Below are 21,336 nucleotides of genomic sequence, written 5' to 3'. Positions count from 1 at the left end.
GGCGTGCTCCAAAGACGGCTGTCGCTCTGTCATTATACAGGAAGAAAATGTGTAGCTCTGCAGCAACAGAGCCTTCAAAAATACACAAAACTCGTCAACGTTCCCCTCCACGGAAATCTTTAGTAAAAGGCGAAAGATTTGTACGTGACTGAAGAGAAACCCGAGATATGACGGCTAACGGCAGGCCTTCCGCTCCTCTGCTGGAGGTCTAAGACTCTTGCGGAGGGTGCAGACTGAACAAAGGTCAGGGTGGGATAATCTGTGCATAAATTAACACGCCAATTAGAGGTCAACACAGACGAGAAAAACATGAGATCATAGATTTGTATTTAAAAAAAAAAAAAAAAAAAAAAAAGAAGAAAAATGGAGGGAAAACCATGAAACAGATTAAAAAGAGAACAGCCTCGAGAAGGCAACATCATAAAGCCGTACCCATGTCCTAACTTATTTCTTTCTGACTTTTAACCAGTTTAAGGAGGTGCACCGTTCCCAGAAGTACTGCAATACCGGGTCGATGCGTGGAGCGGACGGAGCAAGCCCCTCTTCCGTCTCCCTGCTCAAAAAATCAATTTAATATGTAGTCCTCGTATAGAGGACGTATCAGATATTAAACTGATAAGAACAGATACTACACTTGATCTTAGCCAAAAGGCCGAGAAGCGATAACCGGAAAGGCCCGGCCGGCCCGGAGCACCCTGCCGCAAACCAGCAACTACTGGAGGGTATTTAAACCTGGTCGTCAGACCTTGACCCCTCCCACTCAGACACCACCACCACACCGGAGGCTCCTCCCACCAAGAACTGCAAACAGAAGCTAAGAGCTGCTGCTACAGGAACTTGTGGCAAGGCGTGCTCCAAAGACGGCTGTCGCTCTGTCATTATACAGGAAGAAAATGTGTAGCTCTGCAGCAACAGAGCCTTCAAAAATACACAAAACTCGTCAACGTTCCCCTCCACGGAAATCTTTAGTAAAAGGCGAAAGATTTGTACGTGACTGAAGAGAAACCCGAGATATGACGGCTAACGGCAGGCCTTCCGCTCCTCTGCTGGAGGTCTAAGACTCTTGCGGAGGGTGCAGACTGAACAAAGGTCAGGGTGGGATAATCTGTGCATAAATTAACACGCCAATTAGAGGTCAACACAGACGAGAAAAACATGAGATCATAGATTTGTATTTAAAAAAAAAAAAAAAAAAAAAAAAGAAGAAAAATGGAGGGAAAACCATGAAACAGATTAAAAAGAGAACAGCCTCGAGAAGGCAACATCATAAAGCCGTACCCATGTCCTAACTTATTTCTTTCTGACTTTTAACCAGTTTAAGGAGGTGCACCGTTCCCAGAAGTACTGCAATACCGGGTCGATGCGTGGAGCGGACGGAGCAAGCCCCTCTTCCGTCTCCCTGCTCAAAAAATCAATTTAATATGTAGTCCTCGTATAGAGGACGTATCAGATATTAAACTGATAAGAACAGATACTACACTTGATCTTAGCCAAAAGGCCGAGAAGCGATAACCGGAAAGGCCCGGCCGGCCCGGAGCACCCTGCCGCAAACCAGCAACTACTGGAGGGTATTTAAACCTGGTCGTCAGACCTTGACCCCTCCCACTCAGACACCACCACCACACCGGAGGCTCCTCCCACCAAGAACTGCAAACAGAAGCTAAGAGCTGCTGCTACAGGAACTTGTGGCAAGGCGTGCTCCAAAGACGGCTGTCGCTCTGTCATTATACAGGAAGAAAATGTGTAGCTCTGCAGCAACAGAGCCTTCAAAAATACACAAAACTCGTCAACGTTCCCCTCCACGGAAATCTTTAGTAAAAGGCGAAAGATTTGTACGTGACTGAAGAGAAACCCGAGATATGACGGCTAACGGCAGGCCTTCCGCTCCTCTGCTGGAGGTCTAAGACTCTTGCGGAGGGTGCAGACTGAACAAAGGTCAGGGTGGGATAATCTGTGCATAAATTAACACGCCAATTAGAGGTCAACACAGACGAGAAAAACATGAGATCATAGATTTGTATTTAAAAAAAAAAAAAAAAAAAAAAAGAAGAAAAATGGAGGGAAAACCATGAAACAGATTAAAAAGACAACAGCCTCGAGAAGGCAACATCATAAAGCCGTACCCATGTCCTAACTTATTTCTTTCTGACTTTTAACCAGTTTAAGGAGGTGCACCGTTCCCAGAAGTACTGCAATACCGGGTCGATGCGTGGAGCGGACGGAGCAAGCCCCTCTTCCGTCTCCCTGCTCAAAAAATCAATTTAATATGTAGTCCTCGTATAGAGGACGTATCAGATATTAAACTGATAAGAACAGATACTACACTTGATCTTAGCCAAAAGGCCGAGAAGCGATAACCGGAAAGGCCCGGCCGGCCCGGAGCACCCTGCCGCAAACCAGCAACTACTGGAGGGTATTTAAACCTGGTCGTCAGACCTTGACCCCTCCCACTCAGACACCACCACCACACCGGAGGCTCCTCCCACCAAGAACTGCAAACAGAAGCTAAGAGCTGCTGCTACAGGAACTTGTGGCAAGGCGTGCTCCAAAGACGGCTGTCGCTCTGTCATTATACAGGAAGAAAATGTGTAGCTCTGCAGCAACAGAGCCTTCAAAAATACACAAAACTCGTCAACGTTCCCCTCCACGGAAATCTTTAGTAAAAGGCGAAAGATTTGTACGTGACTGAAGAGAAACCCGAGATATGACGGCTAACGGCAGGCCTTCCGCTCCTCTGCTGGAGGTCTAAGACTCTTGCGGAGGGTGCAGACTGAACAAAGGTCAGGGTGGGATAATCTGTGCATAAATTAACACGCCAATTAGAGGTCAACACAGACGAGAAAAACATGAGATCATAGATTTGTATTTAAAAAAAAAAAAAAAAAAAAAAAAAGAAGAAAAATGGAGGGAAAACCATGAAACAGATTAAAAAGAGAACAGCCTCGAGAAGGCAACATCATAAAGCCGTACCCATGTCCTAACTTATTTCTTTCTGACTTTTAACCAGTTTAAGGAGGTGCACCGTTCCCAGAAGTACTGCAATACCGGGTCGATGCGTGGAGCGGACGGAGCAAGCCCCTCTTCCGTCTCCCTGCTCAAAAAATCAATTTAATATGTAGTCCTCGTATAGAGGACGTATCAGATATTAAACTGATAAGAACAGATACTACACTTGATCTTAGCCAAAAGGCCGAGAAGCGATAACCGGAAAGGCCCGGCCGGCCCGGAGCACCCTGCCGCAAACCAGCAACTACTGGAGGGTATTTAAACCTGGTCGTCAGACCTTGACCCCTCCCACTCAGACACCACCACCACACCGGAGGCTCCTCCCACCAAGAACTGCAAACAGAAGCTAAGAGCTGCTGCTACAGGAACTTGTGGCAAGGCGTGCTCCAAAGACGGCTGTCGCTCTGTCATTATACAGGAAGAAAATGTGTAGCTCTGCAGCAACAGAGCCTTCAAAAATACACAAAACTCGTCAACGTTCCCCTCCACGGAAATCTTTAGTAAAAGGCGAAAGATTTGTACGTGACTGAAGAGAAACCCGAGATATGACGGCTAACGGCAGGCCTTCCGCTCCTCTGCTGGAGGTCTAAGACTCTTGCGGAGGGTGCAGACTGAACAAAGGTCAGGGTGGGATAATCTGTGCATAAATTAACACGCCAATTAGAGGTCAACACAGACGAGAAAAACATGAGATCATAGATTTGTATTTAAAAAAAAAAAAAAAAAAAAAAAAAGAAGAAAAATGGAGGGAAAACCATGAAACAGATTAAAAAGAGAACAGCCTCGAGAAGGCAACATCATAAAGCCGTACCCATGTCCTAACTTATTTCTTTCTGACTTTTAACCAGTTTAAGGAGGTGCACCGTTCCCAGAAGTACTGCAATACCGGGTCGATGCGTGGAGCGGACGGAGCAAGCCCCTCTTCCGTCTCCCTGCTCAAAAAATCAATTTAATATGTAGTCCTCGTATAGAGGACGTATCAGATATTAAACTGATAAGAACAGATACTACACTTGATCTTAGCCAAAAGGCCGAGAAGCGATAACCGGAAAGGCCCGGCCGGCCCGGAGCACCCTGCCGCAAACCAGCAACTACTGGAGGGTATTTAAACCTGGTCGTCAGACCTTGACCCCTCCCACTCAGACACCACCACCACACCGGAGGCTCCTCCCACCAAGAACTGCAAACAGAAGCTAAGAGCTGCTGCTACAGGAACTTGTGGCAAGGCGTGCTCCAAAGACGGCTGTCGCTCTGTCATTATACAGGAAGAAAATGTGTAGCTCTGCAGCAACAGAGCCTTCAAAAATACACAAAACTCGTCAACGTTCCCCTCCACGGAAATCTTTAGTAAAAGGCGAAAGATTTGTACGTGACTGAAGAGAAACCCGAGATATGACGGCTAACGGCAGGCCTTCCGCTCCTCTGCTGGAGGTCTAAGACTCTTGCGGAGGGTGCAGACTGAACAAAGGTCAGGGTGGGATAATCTGTGCATAAATTAACACGCCAATTAGAGGTCAACACAGACGAGAAAAACATGAGATCATAGATTTGTATTTAAAAAAAAAAAAAAAAAAAAAAAAAGAAGAAAAATGGAGGGAAAACCATGAAACAGATTAAAAAGAGAACAGCCTCGAGAAGGCAACATCATAAAGCCGTACCCATGTCCTAACTTATTTCTTTCTGACTTTTAACCAGTTTAAGGAGGTGCACCGTTCCCAGAAGTACTGCAATACCGGGTCGATGCGTGGAGCGGACGGAGCAAGCCCCTCTTCCGTCTCCCTGCTCAAAAAATCAATTTAATATGTAGTCCTCGTATAGAGGACGTATCAGATATTAAACTGATAAGAACAGATACTACACTTGATCTTAGCCAAAAGGCCGAGAAGCGATAACCGGAAAGGCCCGGCCGGCCCGGAGCACCCTGCCGCAAACCAGCAACTACTGGAGGGTATTTAAACCTGGTCGTCAGACCTTGACCCCTCCCACTCAGACACCACCACCACACCGGAGGCTCCTCCCACCAAGAACTGCAAACAGAAGCTAAGAGCTGCTGCTACAGGAACTTGTGGCAAGGCGTGCTCCAAAGACGGCTGTCGCTCTGTCATTATACAGGAAGAAAATGTGTAGCTCTGCAGCAACAGAGCCTTCAAAAATACACAAAACTCGTCAACGTTCCCCTCCACGGAAATCTTTAGTAAAAGGCGAAAGATTTGTACGTGACTGAAGAGAAACCCGAGATATGACGGCTAACGGCAGGCCTTCCGCTCCTCTGCTGGAGGTCTAAGACTCTTGCGGAGGGTGCAGACTGAACAAAGGTCAGGGTGGGATAATCTGTGCATAAATTAACACGCCAATTAGAGGTCAACACAGACGAGAAAAACATGAGATCATAGATTTGTATTTAAAAAAAAAAAAAAAAAAAAAAAGAAGAAAAATGGAGGGAAAACCATGAAACAGATTAAAAAGACAACAGCCTCGAGAAGGCAACATCATAAAGCCGTACCCATGTCCTAACTTATTTCTTTCTGACTTTTAACCAGTTTAAGGAGGTGCACCGTTCCCAGAAGTACTGCAATACCGGGTCGATGCGTGGAGCGGACGGAGCAAGCCCCTCTTCCGTCTCCCTGCTCAAAAAATCAATTTAATATGTAGTCCTCGTATAGAGGACGTATCAGATATTAAACTGATAAGAACAGATACTACACTTGATCTTAGCCAAAAGGCCGAGAAGCGATAACCGGAAAGGCCCGGCCGGCCCGGAGCACCCTGCCGCAAACCAGCAACTACTGGAGGGTATTTAAACCTGGTCGTCAGACCTTGACCCCTCCCACTCAGACACCACCACCACACCGGAGGCTCCTCCCACCAAGAACTGCAAACAGAAGCTAAGAGCTGCTGCTACAGGAACTTGTGGCAAGGCATGCTCCAAAGACGGCTGTCGCTCTGTCATTATACAGGAAGAAAATGTGTAGCTCTGCAGCAACAGAGCCTTCAAAAATACACAAAACTCGTCAACGTTCCCCTCCACGGAAATCTTTAGTAAAAGGCGAAAGATTTGTACGTGACTGAAGAGAAACCCGAGATATGACGGCTAACGGCAGGCCTTCCGCTCCTCTGCTGGAGGTCTAAGACTCTTGCGGAGGGTGCAGACTGAACAAAGGTCAGGGTGGGATAATCTGTGCATAAATTAACACGCCAATTAGAGGTCAACACAGACGAGAAAAACATGAGATCATAGATTTGTATTTAAAAAAAAAAAAAAAAAAAAAAAGAAGAAAAATGGAGGGAAAACCATGAAACAGATTAAAAAGACAACAGCCTCGAGAAGGCAACATCATAAAGCCGTACCCATGTCCTAACTTATTTCTTTCTGACTTTTAACCAGTTTAAGGAGGTGCACCGTTCCCAGAAGTACTGCAATACCGGGTCGATGCGTGGAGCGGACGGAGCAAGCCCCTCTTCCGTCTCCCTGCTCAAAAAATCAATTTAATATGTAGTCCTCGTATAGAGGACGTATCAGATATTAAACTGATAAGAACAGATACTACACTTGATCTTAGCCAAAAGGCCGAGAAGCGATAACCGGAAAGGCCCGGCCGGCCCGGAGCACCCTGCCGCAAACCAGCAACTACTGGAGGGTATTTAAACCTGGTCGTCAGACCTTGACCCCTCCCACTCAGACACCACCACCACACCGGAGGCTCCTCCCACCAAGAACTGCAAACAGAAGCTAAGAGCTGCTGCTACAGGAACTTGTGGCAAGGCGTGCTCCAAAGACGGCTGTCGCTCTGTCATTATACAGGAAGAAAATGTGTAGCTCTGCAGCAACAGAGCCTTCAAAAATACACAAAACTCGTCAACGTTCCCCTCCACGGAAATCTTTAGTAAAAGGCGAAAGATTTGTACGTGACTGAAGAGAAACCCGAGATATGACGGCTAACGGCAGGCCTTCCGCTCCTCTGCTGGAGGTCTAAGACTCTTGCGGAGGGTGCAGACTGAACAAAGGTCAGGGTGGGATAATCTGTGCATAAATTAACACGCCAATTAGAGGTCAACACAGACGAGAAAAACATGAGATCATAGATTTGTATTTAAAAAAAAAAAAAAAAAAAAAAAGAAGAAAAATGGAGGGAAAACCATGAAACAGATTAAAAAGAGAACAGCCTCGAGAAGGCAACATCATAAAGCCGTACCCATGTCCTAACTTATTTCTTTCTGACTTTTAACCAGTTTAAGGAGGTGCACCGTTCCCAGAAGTACTGCAATACCGGGTCGATGCGTGGAGCGGACGGAGCAAGCCCCTCTTCCGTCTCCCTGCTCAAAAAATCAATTTAATATGTAGTCCTCGTATAGAGGACGTATCAGATATTAAACTGATAAGAACAGATACTACACTTGATCTTAGCCAAAAGGCCGAGAAGCGATAACCGGAAAGGCCCGGCCGGCCCGGAGCACCCTGCCGCAAACCAGCAACTACTGGAGGGTATTTAAACCTGGTCGTCAGACCTTGACCCCTCCCACTCAGACACCACCACCACACCGGAGGCTCCTCCCACCAAGAACTGCAAACAGCAGCTAAGAGCTGCTGCTACAGGAACTTGTGGCAAGGCGTGCTCCAAAGACGGCTGTCGCTCTGTCATTATACAGAAAGAAAATGTGTAGCTCTGCAGCAACAGAGCCTTCAAAAATACACAAAACTCGTCAACGTTCCCCTCCACGGAAATCTTTAGTAAAAGGCGAAAGATTTGTACGTGACTGAAGAGAAACCCGAGATATGACGGCTAACGGCAGGCCTTCCGCTCCTCTGCTGGAGGTCTAAGACTCTTGCGGAGGGTGCAGACTGAACAAAGGTCAGGGTGGGATAATCTGTGCATAAATTAACACGCCAATTAGAGGTCAACACAGACGAGAAAAACATGAGATCATAGATTTGTATTTAAAAAAAAAAAAAAAAAAAAAAAAGAAGAAAAATGGAGGGAAAACCATGAAACAGATTAAAAAGAGAACAGCCTCGAGAAGGCAACATCATAAAGCCGTACCCATGTCCTAACTTATTTCTTTCTGACTTTTAACCAGTTTAAGGAGGTGCACCGTTCCCAGAAGTACTGCAATACCGGGTCGATGCGTGGAGCGGACGGAGCAAGCCCCTCTTCCGTCTCCCTGCTCAAAAAATCAATTTAATATGTAGTCCTCGTATAGAGGACGTATCAGATATTAAACTGATAAGAACAGATACTACACTTGATCTTAGCCAAAAGGCCGAGAAGCGATAACCGGAAAGGCCCGGCCGGCCCGGAGCACCCTGCCGCAAACCAGCAACTACTGGAGGGTATTTAAACCTGGTCGTCAGACCTTGACCCCTCCCACTCAGACACCACCACCACACCGGAGGCTCCTCCCACCAAGAACTGCAAACAGAAGCTAAGAGCTGCTGCTACAGGAACTTGTGGCAAGGCGTGCTCCAAAGACGGCTGTCGCTCTGTCATTATACAGGAAGAAAATGTGTAGCTCTGCAGCAACAGAGCCTTCAAAAATACACAAAACTCGTCAACGTTCCCCTCCACGGAAATCTTTAGTAAAAGGCGAAAGATTTGTACGTGACTGAAGAGAAACCCGAGATATGACGGCTAACGGCAGGCCTTCCGCTCCTCTGCTGGAGGTCTAAGACTCTTGCGGAGGGTGCAGACTGAACAAAGGTCAGGGTGGGATAATCTGTGCATAAATTAACACGCCAATTAGAGGTCAACACAGACGAGAAAAACATGAGATCATAGATTTGTATTTAAAAAAAAAAAAAAAAAAAAAAAAGAAGAAAAATGGAGGGAAAACCATGAAACAGATTAAAAAGAGAACAGCCTCGAGAAGGCAACATCATAAAGCCGTACCCATGTCCTAACTTATTTCTTTCTGACTTTTAACCAGTTTAAGGAGGTGCACCGTTCCCAGAAGTACTGCAATACCGGGTCGATGCGTGGAGCGGACGGAGCAAGCCCCTCTTCCGTCTCCCTGCTCAAAAAATCAATTTAATATGTAGTCCTCGTATAGAGGACGTATCAGATATTAAACTGATAAGAACAGATACTACACTTGATCTTAGCCAAAAGGCCGAGAAGCGATAACCGGAAAGGCCCGGCCGGCCCGGAGCAGCCTGCCGCAAACCAGCAACTACTGGAGGGTATTTAAACCTGGTCGTCAGACCTTGACCCCTCCCACTCAGACACCACCACCACACCGGAGGCTCCTCCCACCAAGAACTGCAAACAGAAGCTAAGAGCTGCTGCTACAGGAACTTGTGGCAAGGCGTGCTCCAAAGACGGCTGTCGCTCTGTCATTATACAGGAAGAAAATGTGTAGCTCTGCAGCAACAGAGCCTTCAAAAATACACAAAACTCGTCAACGTTCCCCTCCACGGAAATCTTTAGTAAAAGGCGAAAGATTTGTACGTGACTGAAGAGAAACCCGAGATATGACGGCTAACGGCAGGCCTTCCGCTCCTCTGCTGGAGGTCTAAGACTCTTGCGGAGGGTGCAGACTGAACAAAGGTCAGGGTGGGATAATCTGTGCATAAATTAACACGCCAATTAGAGGTCAACACAGACGAGAAAAACATGAGATCATAGATTTGTATTTAAAAAAAAAAAAAAAAAAGAAGAAAAATGGAGGGAAAACCATGAAACAGATTAAAAAGAGAACAGCCCCGAGAAGGCAACATCATAAAGCCGTACCCATGTCCTAACTTATTTCTTTCTGACTTTTAACCAGTTTAAGGAGGTGCACCGTTCCCAGAAGTACTGCAATACCGGGTCGATGCGTGGAGCGGACGGAGCAAGCCCCTCTTCCGTCTCCCTGCTCAAAAAATCAATTTAATATGTAGTCCTCGTATAGAGGACGTATCAGATATTAAACTGATAAGAACAGATACTACACTTGATCTTAGCCAAAAGGCCGAGAAGCGATAACCGGAAAGGCCCGGCCGGCCCGGAGCACCCTGCCGCAAACCAGCAACTACTGGAGGGTATTTAAACCTGGTCGTCAGACCTTGACCCCTCCCACTCAGACACCACCACCACACCGGAGGCTCCTCCCACCAAGAACTGCAAACAGAAGCTAAGAGCTGCTGCTACAGGAACTCGTGGCAAGGCGTGCTCCAAAGACGGCTGTCGCTCTGTCATTATACAGGAAGAAAATGTGTAGCTCTGCAGCAACAGAGCCTTCAAAAATACACAAAACTCGTCAACGTTCCCCTCCACGGAAATCTTTAGTAAAAGGCGAAAGATTTGTACGTGACTGAAGAGAAACCCGAGATATGACGGCTAACGGCAGGCCTTCCGCTCCTCTGCTGGAGGTCTAAGACTCTTGCGGAGGGTGCAGACTGAACAAAGGTCAGGGTGGGATAATCTGTGCATAAATTAACACGCCAATTAGAGGTCAACACAGACGAGAAAAACATGAGATCATAGATTTGTATTTAAAAAAAAAAAAAAAAAAGAAGAAAAATGGAGGGAAAACCATGAAACAGATTAAAAAGAGAACAGCCCCGAGAAGGCAACATCATAAAGCCGTACCCATGTCCTAACTTATTTCTTTCTGACTTTTAACCAGTTTAAGGAGGTGCACCGTTCCCAGAAGTACTGCAATACCGGGTCGATGCGTGGAGCGGACGGAGCAAGCCCCTCTTCCGTCTCCCTGCTCAAAAAATCAATTTAATATGTAGTCCTCGTATAGAGGACGTATCAGATATTAAACTGATAAGAACAGATACTACACTTGATCTTAGCCAAAAGGCCGAGAAGCGATAACCGGAAAGGCCCGGCCGGCCCGGAGCACCCTGCCGCAAACCAGCAACTACTGGAGGGTATTTAAACCTGGTCGTCAGACCTTGACCCCTCCCACTCAGACACCACCACCACACCGGAGGCTCCTCCCACCAAGAACTGCAAACAGAAGCTAAGAGCTGCTGCTACAGGAACTCGTGGCAAGGCGTGCTCCAAAGACGGCTGTCGCTCTGTCATTATACAGGAAGAAAATGTGTAGCTCTGCAGCAACAGAGCCTTCAAAAATACACAAAACTCGTCAACGTTCCCCTCCACGGAAATCTTTAGTAAAAGGCGAAAGATTTGTACGTGACTGAAGAGAAACCCGAGATATGACGGCTAACGGCAGGCCTTCCGCTCCTCTGCTGGAGGTCTAAGACTCTTGCGGAGGGTGCAGACTGAACAAAGGTCAGGGTGGGATAATCTGTGCATAAATTAACACGCCAATTAGAGGTCAACACAGACGAGAAAAACATGAGATCATAGATTTGTATTTAAAAAAAAAAAAAAAAAAGAAGAAAAATGGAGGGAAAACCATGAAACAGATTAAAAAGAGAACAGCCCCGAGAAGGCAACATCATAAAGCCGTACCCATGTCCTAACTTATTTCTTTCTGACTTTTAACCAGTTTAAGGAGGTGCACCGTTCCCAGAAGTACTGCAATACCGGGTCGATGCGTGGAGCGGACGGAGCAAGCCCCTCTTCCGTCTCCCTGCTCAAAAAATCAATTTAATATGTAGTCCTCGTATAGAGGACGTATCAGATATTAAACTGATAAGAACAGATACTACACTTGATCTTAGCCAAAAGGCCGAGAAGCGATAACCGGAAAGGCCCGGCCGGCCCGGAGCAGCCTGCCGCAAACCAGCAACTACTGGAGGGTATTTAAACCTGGTCGTCAGACCTTGACCCCTCCCACTCAGACACCACCACCACACCGGAGGCTCCTCCCACCAAGAACTGCAAACAGAAGCTAAGAGCTGCTGCTACAGGAACTTGTGGCAAGGCGTGCTCCAAAGACGGCTGTCGCTCTGTCATTATACAGGAAGAAAATGTGTAGCTCTGCAGCAACAGAGCCTTCAAAAATACACAAAACTCGTCAACGTTCCCCTCCACGGAAATCTTTAGTAAAAGGCGAAAGATTTGTACGTGACTGAAGAGAAACCCGAGATATGACGGCTAACGGCAGGCCTTCCGCTCCTCTGCTGGAGGTCTAAGACTCTTGCGGAGGGTGCAGACTGAACAAAGGTCAGGGTGGGATAATCTGTGCATAAATTAACACGCCAATTAGAGGTCAACACAGACGAGAAAAACATGAGATCATAGATTTGTATTTAAAAAAAAAAAAAAAAAAGAAGAAAAATGGAGGGAAAACCATGAAACAGATTAAAAAGAGAACAGCCCCGAGAAGGCAACATCATAAAGCCGTACCCATGTCCTAACTTATTTCTTTCTGACTTTTAACCAGTTTAAGGAGGTGCACCGTTCCCAGAAGTACTGCAATACCGGGTCGATGCGTGGAGCGGACGGAGCAAGCCCCTCTTCCGTCTCCCTGCTCAAAAAATCAATTTAATATGTAGTCCTCGTATAGAGGACGTATCAGATATTAAACTGATAAGAACAGATACTACACTTGATCTTAGCCAAAAGGCCGAGAAGCGATAACCGGAAAGGCCCGGCCGGCCCGGAGCAGCCTGCCGCAAACCAGCAACTACTGGAGGGTATTTAAACCTGGTCGTCAGACCTTGACCCCTCCCACTCAGACACCACCACCACACCGGAGGCTCCTCCCACCAAGAACTGCAAACAGAAGCTAAGAGCTGCTGCTACAGGAACTCGTGGCAAGGCGTGCTCCAAAGACGGCTGTCGCTCTGTCATTATACAGGAAGAAAATGTGTAGCTCTGCAGCAACAGAGCCTTCAAAAATACACAAAACTCGTCAACGTTCCCCTCCACGGAAATCTTTAGTAAAAGGCGAAAGATTTGTACGTGACTGAAGAGAAACCCGAGATATGACGGCTAACGGCAGGCCTTCCGCTCCTCTGCTGGAGGTCTAAGACTCTTGCGGAGGGTGCAGACTGAACAAAGGTCAGGGTGGGATAATCTGTGCATAAATTAACACGCCAATTAGAGGTCAACACAGACGAGAAAAACATGAGATCATAGATTTGTATTTAAAAAAAAAAAAAAAAAAGAAGAAAAATGGAGGGAAAACCATGAAACAGATTAAAAAGAGAACAGCCCCGAGAAGGCAACATCATAAAGCCGTACCCATGTCCTAACTTATTTCTTTCTGACTTTTAACCAGTTTAAGGAGGTGCACCGTTCCCAGAAGTACTGCAATACCGGGTCGATGCGTGGAGCGGACGGAGCAAGCCCCTCTTCCGTCTCCCTGCTCAAAAAATCAATTTAATATGTAGTCCTCGTATAGAGGACGTATCAGATATTAAACTGATAAGAACAGATACTACACTTGATCTTAGCCAAAAGGCCGAGAAGCGATAACCGGAAAGGCCCGGCCGGCCCGGAGCAGCCTGCCGCAAACCAGCAACTACTGGAGGGTATTTAAACCTGGTCGTCAGACCTTGACCCCTCCCACTCAGACACCACCACCACACCGGAGGCTCCTCCCACCAAGAACTGCAAACAGAAGCTAAGAGCTGCTGCTACAGGAACTTGTGGCAAGGCGTGCTCCAAAGACGGCTGTCGCTCTGTCATTATACAGGAAGAAAATGTGTAGCTCTGCAGCAACAGAGCCTTCAAAAATACACAAAACTCGTCAACGTTCCCCTCCACGGAAATCTTTAGTAAAAGGCGAAAGATTTGTACGTGACTGAAGAGAAACCCGAGATATGACGGCTAACGGCAGGCCTTCCGCTCCTCTGCTGGAGGTCTAAGACTCTTGCGGAGGGTGCAGACTGAACAAAGGTCAGGGTGGGATAATCTGTGCATAAATTAACACGCCAATTAGAGGTCAACACAGACGAGAAAAACATGAGATCATAGATTTGTATTTAAAAAAAAAAAAAAAAAAGAAGAAAAATGGAGGGAAAACCATGAAACAGATTAAAAAGAGAACAGCCCCGAGAAGGCAACATCATAAAGCCGTACCCATGTCCTAACTTATTTCTTTCTGACTTTTAACCAGTTTAAGGAGGTGCACCGTTCCCAGAAGTACTGCAATACCGGGTCGATGCGTGGAGCGGACGGAGCAAGCCCCTCTTCCGTCTCCCTGCTCAAAAAATCAATTTAATATGTAGTCCTCGTATAGAGGACGTATCAGATATTAAACTGATAAGAACAGATACTACACTTGATCTTAGCCAAAAGGCCGAGAAGCGATAACCGGAAAGGCCCGGCCGGCCCGGAGCAGCCTGCCGCAAACCAGCAACTACTGGAGGGTATTTAAACCTGGTCGTCAGACCTTGACCCCTCCCACTCAGACACCACCACCACACCGGAGGCTCCTCCCACCAAGAACTGCAAACAGAAGCTAAGAGCTGCTGCTACAGGAACTTGTGGCAAGGCGTGCTCCAAAGACGGCTGTCGCTCTGTCATTATACAGGAAGAAAATGTGTAGCTCTGCAGCAACAGAGCCTTCAAAAATACACAAAACTCGTCAACGTTCCCCTCCACGGAAATCTTTAGTAAAAGGCGAAAGATTTGTACGTGACTGAAGAGAAACCCGAGATATGACGGCTAACGGCAGGCCTTCCGCTCCTCTGCTGGAGGTCTAAGACTCTTGCGGAGGGTGCAGACTGAACAAAGGTCAGGGTGGGATAATCTGTGCATAAATTAACACGCCAATTAGAGGTCAACACAGACGAGAAAAACATGAGATCATAGATTTGTATTTAAAAAAAAAAAAAAAAAAAAAAAGAAGAAAAATGGAGGGAAAACCATGAAACAGATTAAAAAGAGAACAGCCTCGAGAAGGCAACATCATAAAGCCGTACCCATGTCCTAACTTATTTCTTTCTGACTTTTAACCAGTTTAAGGAGGTGCACCGTTCCCAGAAGTACTGCAATACCGGGTCGATGCGTGGAGCGGACGGAGCAAGCCCCTCTTCCGTCTCCCTGCTCAAAAAATCAATTTAATATGTAGTCCTCGTATAGAGGACGTATCAGATATTAAACTGATAAGAACAGATACTACACTTGATCTTAGCCAAAAGGCCGAGAAGCGATAACCGGAAAGGCCCGGCCGGCCCGGAGCACCCTGCCGCAAACCAGCAACTACTGGAGGGTATTTAAACCTGGTCGTCAGACCTTGACCCCTCCCACTCAGACACCACCACCACACCGGAGGCTCCTCCCACCAAGAACTGCAAACAGAAGCTAAGAGCTGCTGCTACAGGAACTCGTGGCAAGGCGTGCTCCAAAGACGGCTGTCGCTCTGTCATTATACAGGAAGAAAATGTGTAGCTCTGCAGCAACAGAGCCTTCAAAAATACACAAAACTCGTCAACGTTCCCCTCCACGGAAATCTTTAGTAAAAGGCGAAAGATTTGTACGTGACTGAAGAGAAACCCGAGATATGACGGCTAACGGCAGGCCTTCCGCTCCTCTGCTGGAGGTCTAAGACTCTTGCGGAGGGTGCAGACTGAACAAAGGTCAGGGTGGGATAATCTGTGCATAAATTAACACGCCAATTAGAGGTCAACACAGACGAGAAAAACATGAGATCATAGATTTGTATTTAAAAAAAAAAAAAAAAAAGAAGAAAAATGGAGGGAAAACCATGAAACAGATTAAAAAGAGAACAGCCCCGAGAAGGCAACATCATAAAGCCGTACCCATGTCCTAACTTATTTCTTTCTGACTTTTAACCAGTTTAAGGAGGTGCACCGTTCCCAGAAGTACTGCAATACCGGGTCGATGCGTGGAGCGGACGGAGCAAGCCCCTCTTCCGTCTCCCTGCTCAAAAAATCAATTTAATATGTAGTCCTCGTATAGAGGACGTATCAGATATTAAACTGATAAGAACAGATACTACACTTGATCTTAGCCAAAAGGCCGAGAAGCGATAACCGGAAAGGCCCGGCCGGCCCGGAGCAGCCTGCCGCAAACCAGCAACTACTGGAGGGTATTTAAACCTGGTCGTCAGACCTTGACCCCTCCCACTCAGACACCACCACCACACCGGAGGCTCCTCCCACCAAGAACTGCAAACAGAAGCTAAGAGCTGCTGCTACAGGAACTTGTGGCAAGGCGTGCTCCAAAGACGGCTGTCGCTCTGTCATTATACAGGAAGAAAATGTGTAGCTCTGCAGCAACAGAGCCTTCAAAAATACACAAAACTCGTCAACGTTCCCCTCCACGGAAATCTTTAGTAAAAGGCGAAAGATTTGTACGTGACTGAAGAGAAACCCGAGATATGACGGCTAACGGCAGGCCTTCCGCTCCTCTGCTGGAGGTCTAAGACTCTTGCGGAGGGTGCAGACTGAACAAAGGTCAGGGTGGGATAATCTGTGCATAAATTAACACGCCAATTAGAGGTCAACACAGACGAGAAAAACATGAGATCATAGATTTGTATTTAAAAAAAAAAAAAAAAAAAAAAAAAGAAGAAAAATGGAGGGAAAACCATGAAACAGATTAAAAAGAGAACAGCCTCGAGAAGGCAACATCATAAAGCCGTACCCATGTCCTAACTTATTTCTTTCTGACTTTTAACCAGTTTAAGGAGGTGCACCGTTCCCAGAAGTACTGCAATACCGGGTCGATGCGTGGAGCGGACGGAGCAAGCCCCTCTTCCGTCTCCCTGCTCAAAAAATCAATTTAATATGTAGTCCTCGTATAGAGGACGTATCAGATATTAAACTGATAAGAACAGATACTACACTTGATCTTAGCCAAAAGGCCGAGAAGCGATAACCGGAAAGGCCCGGCCGGCCCGGAGCACCCTGCCGCAAACCAGCAACTACTGGAGGGTATTTAAACCTGGTCGTCAGACCTTGACCCCTCCCACTCAGACACCACCACCACACCGGAGGCTCCTCCCACCAAGAACTGCAAACAGAAGCTAAGAGCTGCTGCTACAGGAACTTGTGGCAAGGCGTGCTCCAAAGACGGCTGTCGCTCTGTCATTATACAGGAAGAAAATGTGTAGCTCTGCAGCAACAGAGCCTTCAAAAATACACAAAACTCGTCAACGTTCCCCTCCACGGAAATCTTTAGTAAAAGGCGAAAGATTTGTACGTGACTGAAGAGAAACCCGAGATATGACGGCTAACGGCAGGCCTTCCGCTCCTCTGCTGGAGGTCTAAGACTCTTGCGGAGGGTGCAGACTGAACAAAGGTCAGGGTGGGATAATCTGTGCATAAATTAACACGCCAATTAGAGGTCAACACAGACGAGAAAAACATGAGATCATAGATTTGTATTTAAAAAAAAAAAAAAAAAAAAAAAAGAAGAAAAATGGAGGGAAAACCATGAAACAGATTAAAAAGAGAACAGCCTCGAGAAGGCAACATCATAAAGCCGTACCCATGTCCTAACTTATTTCTTTCTGACTTTTAACCAGTTTAAGGAGGTGCACCGTTCCCAGAAGTACTGCAATACCGGGTCGATGCGTGGAGCGGACGGAGCAAGCCCCTCTTCCGTCTCCCTGCTCAAAAAATCAATTTAATATGTAGTCCTCGTATAGAGGACGTATCAGATATTAAACTGATAAGAACAGATACTACACTTGATCTTAGCCAAAAGGCCGAGAAGCGATAACCGGAAAGGCCCGGCCGGCCCGGAGCACCCTGCCGCAAACCAGCAACTACTGGAGGGTATTTAAACCTGGTCGTCAGACCTTGACCCCTCCCACTCAGACACCACCACCACACCGGAGGCTCCTCCCACCAAGAACTGCAAACAGAAGCTAAGAGCTGCTGCTACAGGAACTTGTGGCAAGGCGTGCTCCAAAGACGGCTGTCGCTCTGTCATTATACAGGAAGAAAATGTGTAGCTCTGCAGCAACAGAGCCTTCAAAAATACACAAAACTCGTCAACGTTCCCCTCCACGGAAATCTTTAGTAAAAGGCGAAAGATTTGTACGTGACTGAAGAGAAACCCGAGATATGACGGCTAACGGCAGGCCTTCCGCTCCTCTGCTGGAGGTCTAAGACTCTTGCGGAGGGTGCAGACTGAACAAAGGTCAGGGTGGGATAATCTGTGCATAAATTAACACGCCAATTAGAGGTCAACACAGACGAGAAAAACATGAGATCATAGATTTGTATTTAAAAAAAAAAAAAAAAAAAAAAAGAAGAAAAATGGAGGGAAAACCATGAAACAGATTAAAAAGACAACAGCCTCGAGAAGGCAACATCATAAAGCCGTACCCATGTCCTAACTTATTTCTTTCTGACTTTTAACCAGTTTAAGGAGGTGCACCGTTCCCAGAAGTACTGCAATACCGGGTCGATGCGTGGAGCGGACGGAGCAAGCCCCTCTTCCGTCTCCCTGCTCAAAAAATCAATTTAATATGTAGTCCTCGTATAGAGGACGTATCAGATATTAAACTGATAAGAACAGATACTACACTTGATCTTAGCCAAAAGGCCGAGAAGCGATAACCGGAAAGGCCCGGCCGGCCCGGAGCACCCTGCCGCAAACCAGCAACTACTGGAGGGTATTTAAACCTGGTCGTCAGACCTTGACCCCTCCCACTCAGACACCACCACCACACCGGAGGCTCCTCCCACCAAGAACTGCAAACAGAAGCTAAGAGCTGCTGCTACAGGAACTTGTGGCAAGGCGTGCTCCAAAGACGGCTGTCGCTCTGTCATTATACAGGAAGAAAATGTGTAGCTCTGCAGCAACAGAGCCTTCAAAAATACACAAAACTCGTCAACGTTCCCCTCCACGGAAATCTTTAGTAAAAGGCGAAAGATTTGTACGTGACTGAAGAGAAACCCGAGATATGACGGCTAACGGCAGGCCTTCCGCTCCTCTGCTGGAGGTCTAAGACTCTTGCGGAGGGTGCAGACTGAACAAAGGTCAGGGTGGGATAATCTGTGCATAAATTAACACGCCAATTAGAGGTCAACACAGACGAGAAAAACATGAGATCATAGATTTGTATTTAAAAAAAAAAAAAAAAAAAAAAAGAAGAAAAATGGAGGGAAAACCATGAAACAGATTAAAAAGACAACAGCCTCGAGAAGGCAACATCATAAAGCCGTACCCATGTCCTAACTTATTTCTTTCTGACTTTTAACCAGTTTAAGGAGGTGCACCGTTCCCAGAAGTACTGCAATACCGGGTCGATGCGTGGAGCGGACGGAGCAAGCCCCTCTTCCGTCTCCCTGCTCAAAAAATCAATTTAATATGTAGTCCTCGTATAGAGGACGTATCAGATATTAAACTGATAAGAACAGATACTACACTTGATCTTAGCCAAAAGGCCGAGAAGCGATAACCGGAAAGGCCCGGCCGGCCCGGAGCACCCTGCCGCAAACCAGCAACTACTGGAGGGTATTTAAACCTGGTCGTCAGACCTTGACCCCTCCCACTCAGACACCACCACCACACCGGAGGCTCCTCCCACCAAGAACTGCAAACAGAAGCTAAGAGCTGCTGCTACAGGAACTTGTGGCAAGGCGTGCTCCAAAGACGGCTGTCGCTCTGTCATTATACAGGAAGAAAATGTGTAGCTCTGCAGCAACAGAGCCTTCAAAAATACACAAAACTCGTCAACGTTCCCCTCCACGGAAATCTTTAGTAAAAGGCGAAAGATTTGTACGTGACTGAAGAGAAACCCGAGATATGACGGCTAACGGCAGGCCTTCCGCTCCTCTGCTGGAGGTCTAAGACTCTTGCGGAGGGTGCAGACTGAACAAAGGTCAGGGTGGGATAATCTGTGCATAAATTAACACGCCAATTAGAGGTCAACACAGACGAGAAAAACATGAGATCATAGATTTGTATTTAAAAAAAAAAAAAAAAAAAAAAAAGAAGAAAAATGGAGGGAAAACCATGAAACAGATTAAAAAGACAACAGCCTCGAGAAGGCAACATCATAAAGCCGTACCCATGTCCTAACTTATTTCTTTCTGACTTTTAACCAGTTTAAGGAGGTGCACCGTTCCCAGAAGTACTGCAATACCGGGTCGATGCGTGGAGCGGACGGAGCAAGCCCCTCTTCCGTCTCCCTGCTCAAAAAATCAATTTAATATGTAGTCCTCGTATAGAGGACGTATCAGATATTAAACTGATAAGAACAGATACTACACTTGATCTTAGCCAAAAGGCCGAGAAGCGATAACCGGAAAGGCCCGGCCGGCCCGGAGCACCCTGCCGCAAACCAGCAACTACTGGAGGGTATTTAAACCTGGTCGTCAGACCTTGACCCCTCCCACTCAGACACCACCACCACACCGGAGGCTCCTCCCACCAAGAACTGCAAACAGAAGCTAAGAGCTGCTGCTACAGGAACTTGTGGCAAGGCGTGCTCCAAAGACGGCTGTCGCTCTGTCATTATACAGGAAGAAAATGTGTAGCTCTGCAGCAACAGAGCCTTCAAAAATACACAAAACTCGTCAACGTTCCCCTCCACGGAAATCTTTAGTAAAAGGCGAAAGATTTGTACGTGACTGAAGAGAAACCCGAGATATGACGGCTAACGGCAGGCCTTCCGCTCCTCTGCTGGAGGTCTAAGACTCTTGCGGAGGGTGCAGACTGAACAAAGGTCAGGGTGGGATAATCTGTGCATAAATTAACACGCCAATTAGAGGTCAACACAGACGAGAAAAACATGAGATCATAGATTTGTATTTAAAAAAAAAAAAAAAAAAAAAAAAGAAGAAAAATGGAGGGAAAACCATGAAACAGATTAAAAAGAGAACAGCCTCGAGAAGGCAACATCATAAAGCCTTACCCATGTCCTAACTTATTTCTTTCTGACTTTTAACCAGTTTAAGGAGGTGCACCGTTCCCAGAAGTACTGCAATACCGGGTCGATGCGTGGAGCGGACGGAGCAAGCCCCTCTTCCGTCTCCCTGCTCAAAAAATCAATTTAATATGTAGTCCTCGTATAGAGGACGTATCAGATATTAAACTGATAAGAACAGATACTACACTTGATCTTAGCCAAAAGGCCGAGAAGCGATAACCGGAAAGGCCCGGCCGGCCCGGAGCACCCTGCCGCAAACCAGCAACTACTGGAGGGTATTTAAACCTGGTCGTCAGACCTTGACCCCTCCCACTCAGACACCACCACCACACCGGAGGCTCCTCCCACCAAGAACTGCAAACAGAAGCTAAGAGCTGCTGCTACAGGAACTTGTGGCAAGGCGTGCTCCAAAGACGGCTGTCGCTCTGTCATTATACAGGAAGAAAATGTGTAGCTCTGCAGCAACAGAGCCTTCAAAAATACACAAAACTCGTCAACGTTCCCCTCCACGGAAATCTTTAGTAAAAGGCGAAAGATTTGTACGTGACTGAAGAGAAACCCGAGATATGACGGCTAACGGCAGGCCTTCCGCTCCTCTGCTGGAGGTCTAAGACTCTTGCGGAGGGTGCA

The 21,336-nt window shown here is 46.7% G+C and overlaps 51 non-coding genes across 51 annotated transcripts; all 51 read right to left on the bottom strand.

Moving 5' to 3' along the window:
• Positions 1-53: 53 nt before the first annotated feature.
• On the bottom strand, positions 54-167 carry LOC136680098 (U5 spliceosomal RNA). Its single transcript, XR_010796819.1, has one exon. It is a non-coding gene; the product is annotated as a U5 spliceosomal RNA (small nuclear RNA).
• Positions 168-473: 306 nt separating this feature from the next.
• On the bottom strand, positions 474-664 carry LOC136679903 (U2 spliceosomal RNA). The gene has a single exon (XR_010796636.1). It is a non-coding gene; the product is annotated as a U2 spliceosomal RNA (small nuclear RNA).
• Positions 665-899: 235 nt separating this feature from the next.
• LOC136680096 (U5 spliceosomal RNA) lies at positions 900-1,013 on the bottom strand. The gene has a single exon (XR_010796818.1). It is a non-coding gene; the product is annotated as a U5 spliceosomal RNA (small nuclear RNA).
• Positions 1,014-1,319: 306 nt separating this feature from the next.
• Positions 1,320-1,510, bottom strand: LOC136679902 (U2 spliceosomal RNA). Its single transcript, XR_010796635.1, has one exon. It is a non-coding gene; the product is annotated as a U2 spliceosomal RNA (small nuclear RNA).
• Positions 1,511-1,745: 235 nt separating this feature from the next.
• Positions 1,746-1,859, bottom strand: LOC136680095 (U5 spliceosomal RNA). Its single transcript, XR_010796817.1, has one exon. It is a non-coding gene; the product is annotated as a U5 spliceosomal RNA (small nuclear RNA).
• Positions 1,860-2,164: 305 nt separating this feature from the next.
• LOC136679901 (U2 spliceosomal RNA) lies at positions 2,165-2,355 on the bottom strand. Its single transcript, XR_010796634.1, has one exon. It is a non-coding gene; the product is annotated as a U2 spliceosomal RNA (small nuclear RNA).
• Positions 2,356-2,590: 235 nt separating this feature from the next.
• On the bottom strand, positions 2,591-2,704 carry LOC136680094 (U5 spliceosomal RNA). The gene has a single exon (XR_010796816.1). It is a non-coding gene; the product is annotated as a U5 spliceosomal RNA (small nuclear RNA).
• Positions 2,705-3,011: 307 nt separating this feature from the next.
• On the bottom strand, positions 3,012-3,202 carry LOC136680144 (U2 spliceosomal RNA). The gene has a single exon (XR_010796862.1). It is a non-coding gene; the product is annotated as a U2 spliceosomal RNA (small nuclear RNA).
• Positions 3,203-3,437: 235 nt separating this feature from the next.
• On the bottom strand, positions 3,438-3,551 carry LOC136680093 (U5 spliceosomal RNA). The gene has a single exon (XR_010796815.1). It is a non-coding gene; the product is annotated as a U5 spliceosomal RNA (small nuclear RNA).
• A 307-nt stretch (positions 3,552-3,858) lies between these two features.
• On the bottom strand, positions 3,859-4,049 carry LOC136680143 (U2 spliceosomal RNA). Its single transcript, XR_010796861.1, has one exon. It is a non-coding gene; the product is annotated as a U2 spliceosomal RNA (small nuclear RNA).
• Positions 4,050-4,284: 235 nt separating this feature from the next.
• On the bottom strand, positions 4,285-4,398 carry LOC136680092 (U5 spliceosomal RNA). Its single transcript, XR_010796814.1, has one exon. It is a non-coding gene; the product is annotated as a U5 spliceosomal RNA (small nuclear RNA).
• Positions 4,399-4,705: 307 nt separating this feature from the next.
• On the bottom strand, positions 4,706-4,896 carry LOC136680142 (U2 spliceosomal RNA). Its single transcript, XR_010796860.1, has one exon. It is a non-coding gene; the product is annotated as a U2 spliceosomal RNA (small nuclear RNA).
• A 235-nt stretch (positions 4,897-5,131) lies between these two features.
• Positions 5,132-5,245, bottom strand: LOC136680090 (U5 spliceosomal RNA). Its single transcript, XR_010796812.1, has one exon. It is a non-coding gene; the product is annotated as a U5 spliceosomal RNA (small nuclear RNA).
• Positions 5,246-5,550: 305 nt separating this feature from the next.
• On the bottom strand, positions 5,551-5,741 carry LOC136680141 (U2 spliceosomal RNA). Its single transcript, XR_010796859.1, has one exon. It is a non-coding gene; the product is annotated as a U2 spliceosomal RNA (small nuclear RNA).
• Positions 5,742-5,976: 235 nt separating this feature from the next.
• Positions 5,977-6,090, bottom strand: LOC136680089 (U5 spliceosomal RNA). Its single transcript, XR_010796811.1, has one exon. It is a non-coding gene; the product is annotated as a U5 spliceosomal RNA (small nuclear RNA).
• A 305-nt stretch (positions 6,091-6,395) lies between these two features.
• Positions 6,396-6,586, bottom strand: LOC136680140 (U2 spliceosomal RNA). Its single transcript, XR_010796858.1, has one exon. It is a non-coding gene; the product is annotated as a U2 spliceosomal RNA (small nuclear RNA).
• Positions 6,587-6,821: 235 nt separating this feature from the next.
• LOC136680088 (U5 spliceosomal RNA) lies at positions 6,822-6,935 on the bottom strand. Its single transcript, XR_010796810.1, has one exon. It is a non-coding gene; the product is annotated as a U5 spliceosomal RNA (small nuclear RNA).
• Positions 6,936-7,240: 305 nt separating this feature from the next.
• LOC136680137 (U2 spliceosomal RNA) lies at positions 7,241-7,431 on the bottom strand. Its single transcript, XR_010796856.1, has one exon. It is a non-coding gene; the product is annotated as a U2 spliceosomal RNA (small nuclear RNA).
• Positions 7,432-7,666: 235 nt separating this feature from the next.
• On the bottom strand, positions 7,667-7,780 carry LOC136680087 (U5 spliceosomal RNA). The gene has a single exon (XR_010796809.1). It is a non-coding gene; the product is annotated as a U5 spliceosomal RNA (small nuclear RNA).
• A 306-nt stretch (positions 7,781-8,086) lies between these two features.
• LOC136680136 (U2 spliceosomal RNA) lies at positions 8,087-8,277 on the bottom strand. Its single transcript, XR_010796855.1, has one exon. It is a non-coding gene; the product is annotated as a U2 spliceosomal RNA (small nuclear RNA).
• A 235-nt stretch (positions 8,278-8,512) lies between these two features.
• Positions 8,513-8,626, bottom strand: LOC136680086 (U5 spliceosomal RNA). Its single transcript, XR_010796808.1, has one exon. It is a non-coding gene; the product is annotated as a U5 spliceosomal RNA (small nuclear RNA).
• Positions 8,627-8,932: 306 nt separating this feature from the next.
• Positions 8,933-9,123, bottom strand: LOC136680135 (U2 spliceosomal RNA). Its single transcript, XR_010796854.1, has one exon. It is a non-coding gene; the product is annotated as a U2 spliceosomal RNA (small nuclear RNA).
• A 235-nt stretch (positions 9,124-9,358) lies between these two features.
• Positions 9,359-9,472, bottom strand: LOC136680085 (U5 spliceosomal RNA). Its single transcript, XR_010796807.1, has one exon. It is a non-coding gene; the product is annotated as a U5 spliceosomal RNA (small nuclear RNA).
• Positions 9,473-9,772: 300 nt separating this feature from the next.
• LOC136680134 (U2 spliceosomal RNA) lies at positions 9,773-9,963 on the bottom strand. The gene has a single exon (XR_010796853.1). It is a non-coding gene; the product is annotated as a U2 spliceosomal RNA (small nuclear RNA).
• Positions 9,964-10,198: 235 nt separating this feature from the next.
• On the bottom strand, positions 10,199-10,312 carry LOC136680084 (U5 spliceosomal RNA). The gene has a single exon (XR_010796806.1). It is a non-coding gene; the product is annotated as a U5 spliceosomal RNA (small nuclear RNA).
• Positions 10,313-10,612: 300 nt separating this feature from the next.
• On the bottom strand, positions 10,613-10,803 carry LOC136680133 (U2 spliceosomal RNA). Its single transcript, XR_010796852.1, has one exon. It is a non-coding gene; the product is annotated as a U2 spliceosomal RNA (small nuclear RNA).
• Positions 10,804-11,038: 235 nt separating this feature from the next.
• Positions 11,039-11,152, bottom strand: LOC136680083 (U5 spliceosomal RNA). The gene has a single exon (XR_010796805.1). It is a non-coding gene; the product is annotated as a U5 spliceosomal RNA (small nuclear RNA).
• Positions 11,153-11,452: 300 nt separating this feature from the next.
• LOC136680132 (U2 spliceosomal RNA) lies at positions 11,453-11,643 on the bottom strand. Its single transcript, XR_010796851.1, has one exon. It is a non-coding gene; the product is annotated as a U2 spliceosomal RNA (small nuclear RNA).
• Positions 11,644-11,878: 235 nt separating this feature from the next.
• LOC136680082 (U5 spliceosomal RNA) lies at positions 11,879-11,992 on the bottom strand. The gene has a single exon (XR_010796804.1). It is a non-coding gene; the product is annotated as a U5 spliceosomal RNA (small nuclear RNA).
• Positions 11,993-12,292: 300 nt separating this feature from the next.
• On the bottom strand, positions 12,293-12,483 carry LOC136680131 (U2 spliceosomal RNA). Its single transcript, XR_010796850.1, has one exon. It is a non-coding gene; the product is annotated as a U2 spliceosomal RNA (small nuclear RNA).
• Positions 12,484-12,718: 235 nt separating this feature from the next.
• Positions 12,719-12,832, bottom strand: LOC136680080 (U5 spliceosomal RNA). The gene has a single exon (XR_010796803.1). It is a non-coding gene; the product is annotated as a U5 spliceosomal RNA (small nuclear RNA).
• A 300-nt stretch (positions 12,833-13,132) lies between these two features.
• LOC136680130 (U2 spliceosomal RNA) lies at positions 13,133-13,323 on the bottom strand. Its single transcript, XR_010796849.1, has one exon. It is a non-coding gene; the product is annotated as a U2 spliceosomal RNA (small nuclear RNA).
• Positions 13,324-13,558: 235 nt separating this feature from the next.
• On the bottom strand, positions 13,559-13,672 carry LOC136680078 (U5 spliceosomal RNA). Its single transcript, XR_010796801.1, has one exon. It is a non-coding gene; the product is annotated as a U5 spliceosomal RNA (small nuclear RNA).
• A 300-nt stretch (positions 13,673-13,972) lies between these two features.
• On the bottom strand, positions 13,973-14,163 carry LOC136680129 (U2 spliceosomal RNA). Its single transcript, XR_010796848.1, has one exon. It is a non-coding gene; the product is annotated as a U2 spliceosomal RNA (small nuclear RNA).
• A 235-nt stretch (positions 14,164-14,398) lies between these two features.
• On the bottom strand, positions 14,399-14,512 carry LOC136680077 (U5 spliceosomal RNA). The gene has a single exon (XR_010796800.1). It is a non-coding gene; the product is annotated as a U5 spliceosomal RNA (small nuclear RNA).
• A 305-nt stretch (positions 14,513-14,817) lies between these two features.
• On the bottom strand, positions 14,818-15,008 carry LOC136680128 (U2 spliceosomal RNA). Its single transcript, XR_010796847.1, has one exon. It is a non-coding gene; the product is annotated as a U2 spliceosomal RNA (small nuclear RNA).
• Positions 15,009-15,243: 235 nt separating this feature from the next.
• LOC136680076 (U5 spliceosomal RNA) lies at positions 15,244-15,357 on the bottom strand. Its single transcript, XR_010796799.1, has one exon. It is a non-coding gene; the product is annotated as a U5 spliceosomal RNA (small nuclear RNA).
• A 300-nt stretch (positions 15,358-15,657) lies between these two features.
• Positions 15,658-15,848, bottom strand: LOC136680126 (U2 spliceosomal RNA). Its single transcript, XR_010796845.1, has one exon. It is a non-coding gene; the product is annotated as a U2 spliceosomal RNA (small nuclear RNA).
• Positions 15,849-16,083: 235 nt separating this feature from the next.
• Positions 16,084-16,197, bottom strand: LOC136680075 (U5 spliceosomal RNA). The gene has a single exon (XR_010796798.1). It is a non-coding gene; the product is annotated as a U5 spliceosomal RNA (small nuclear RNA).
• A 307-nt stretch (positions 16,198-16,504) lies between these two features.
• LOC136680125 (U2 spliceosomal RNA) lies at positions 16,505-16,695 on the bottom strand. The gene has a single exon (XR_010796844.1). It is a non-coding gene; the product is annotated as a U2 spliceosomal RNA (small nuclear RNA).
• A 235-nt stretch (positions 16,696-16,930) lies between these two features.
• On the bottom strand, positions 16,931-17,044 carry LOC136680074 (U5 spliceosomal RNA). The gene has a single exon (XR_010796797.1). It is a non-coding gene; the product is annotated as a U5 spliceosomal RNA (small nuclear RNA).
• Positions 17,045-17,350: 306 nt separating this feature from the next.
• Positions 17,351-17,541, bottom strand: LOC136680124 (U2 spliceosomal RNA). Its single transcript, XR_010796843.1, has one exon. It is a non-coding gene; the product is annotated as a U2 spliceosomal RNA (small nuclear RNA).
• Positions 17,542-17,776: 235 nt separating this feature from the next.
• LOC136680073 (U5 spliceosomal RNA) lies at positions 17,777-17,890 on the bottom strand. Its single transcript, XR_010796796.1, has one exon. It is a non-coding gene; the product is annotated as a U5 spliceosomal RNA (small nuclear RNA).
• Positions 17,891-18,195: 305 nt separating this feature from the next.
• Positions 18,196-18,386, bottom strand: LOC136680122 (U2 spliceosomal RNA). The gene has a single exon (XR_010796842.1). It is a non-coding gene; the product is annotated as a U2 spliceosomal RNA (small nuclear RNA).
• Positions 18,387-18,621: 235 nt separating this feature from the next.
• On the bottom strand, positions 18,622-18,735 carry LOC136680072 (U5 spliceosomal RNA). Its single transcript, XR_010796795.1, has one exon. It is a non-coding gene; the product is annotated as a U5 spliceosomal RNA (small nuclear RNA).
• A 305-nt stretch (positions 18,736-19,040) lies between these two features.
• LOC136680121 (U2 spliceosomal RNA) lies at positions 19,041-19,231 on the bottom strand. The gene has a single exon (XR_010796841.1). It is a non-coding gene; the product is annotated as a U2 spliceosomal RNA (small nuclear RNA).
• Positions 19,232-19,466: 235 nt separating this feature from the next.
• Positions 19,467-19,580, bottom strand: LOC136680071 (U5 spliceosomal RNA). The gene has a single exon (XR_010796794.1). It is a non-coding gene; the product is annotated as a U5 spliceosomal RNA (small nuclear RNA).
• Positions 19,581-19,886: 306 nt separating this feature from the next.
• Positions 19,887-20,077, bottom strand: LOC136680120 (U2 spliceosomal RNA). The gene has a single exon (XR_010796840.1). It is a non-coding gene; the product is annotated as a U2 spliceosomal RNA (small nuclear RNA).
• Positions 20,078-20,312: 235 nt separating this feature from the next.
• Positions 20,313-20,426, bottom strand: LOC136680070 (U5 spliceosomal RNA). Its single transcript, XR_010796793.1, has one exon. It is a non-coding gene; the product is annotated as a U5 spliceosomal RNA (small nuclear RNA).
• A 306-nt stretch (positions 20,427-20,732) lies between these two features.
• On the bottom strand, positions 20,733-20,923 carry LOC136680119 (U2 spliceosomal RNA). Its single transcript, XR_010796839.1, has one exon. It is a non-coding gene; the product is annotated as a U2 spliceosomal RNA (small nuclear RNA).
• A 235-nt stretch (positions 20,924-21,158) lies between these two features.
• LOC136680069 (U5 spliceosomal RNA) lies at positions 21,159-21,272 on the bottom strand. The gene has a single exon (XR_010796792.1). It is a non-coding gene; the product is annotated as a U5 spliceosomal RNA (small nuclear RNA).
• Between the last annotated feature and the right edge of the window lie 64 nt (positions 21,273-21,336).

This window comes from Hoplias malabaricus, unplaced genomic scaffold (assembly GCF_029633855.1).
Source record: "Hoplias malabaricus isolate fHopMal1 unplaced genomic scaffold, fHopMal1.hap1 scaffold_132, whole genome shotgun sequence".
NCBI classification, from domain to species: Eukaryota; Metazoa; Chordata; class Actinopteri; order Characiformes; family Erythrinidae; genus Hoplias; species Hoplias malabaricus.
The sequence above is the reverse complement of the archived record's forward strand: the minus strand, read 5'-3'. Positions and strand labels throughout refer to the sequence as shown.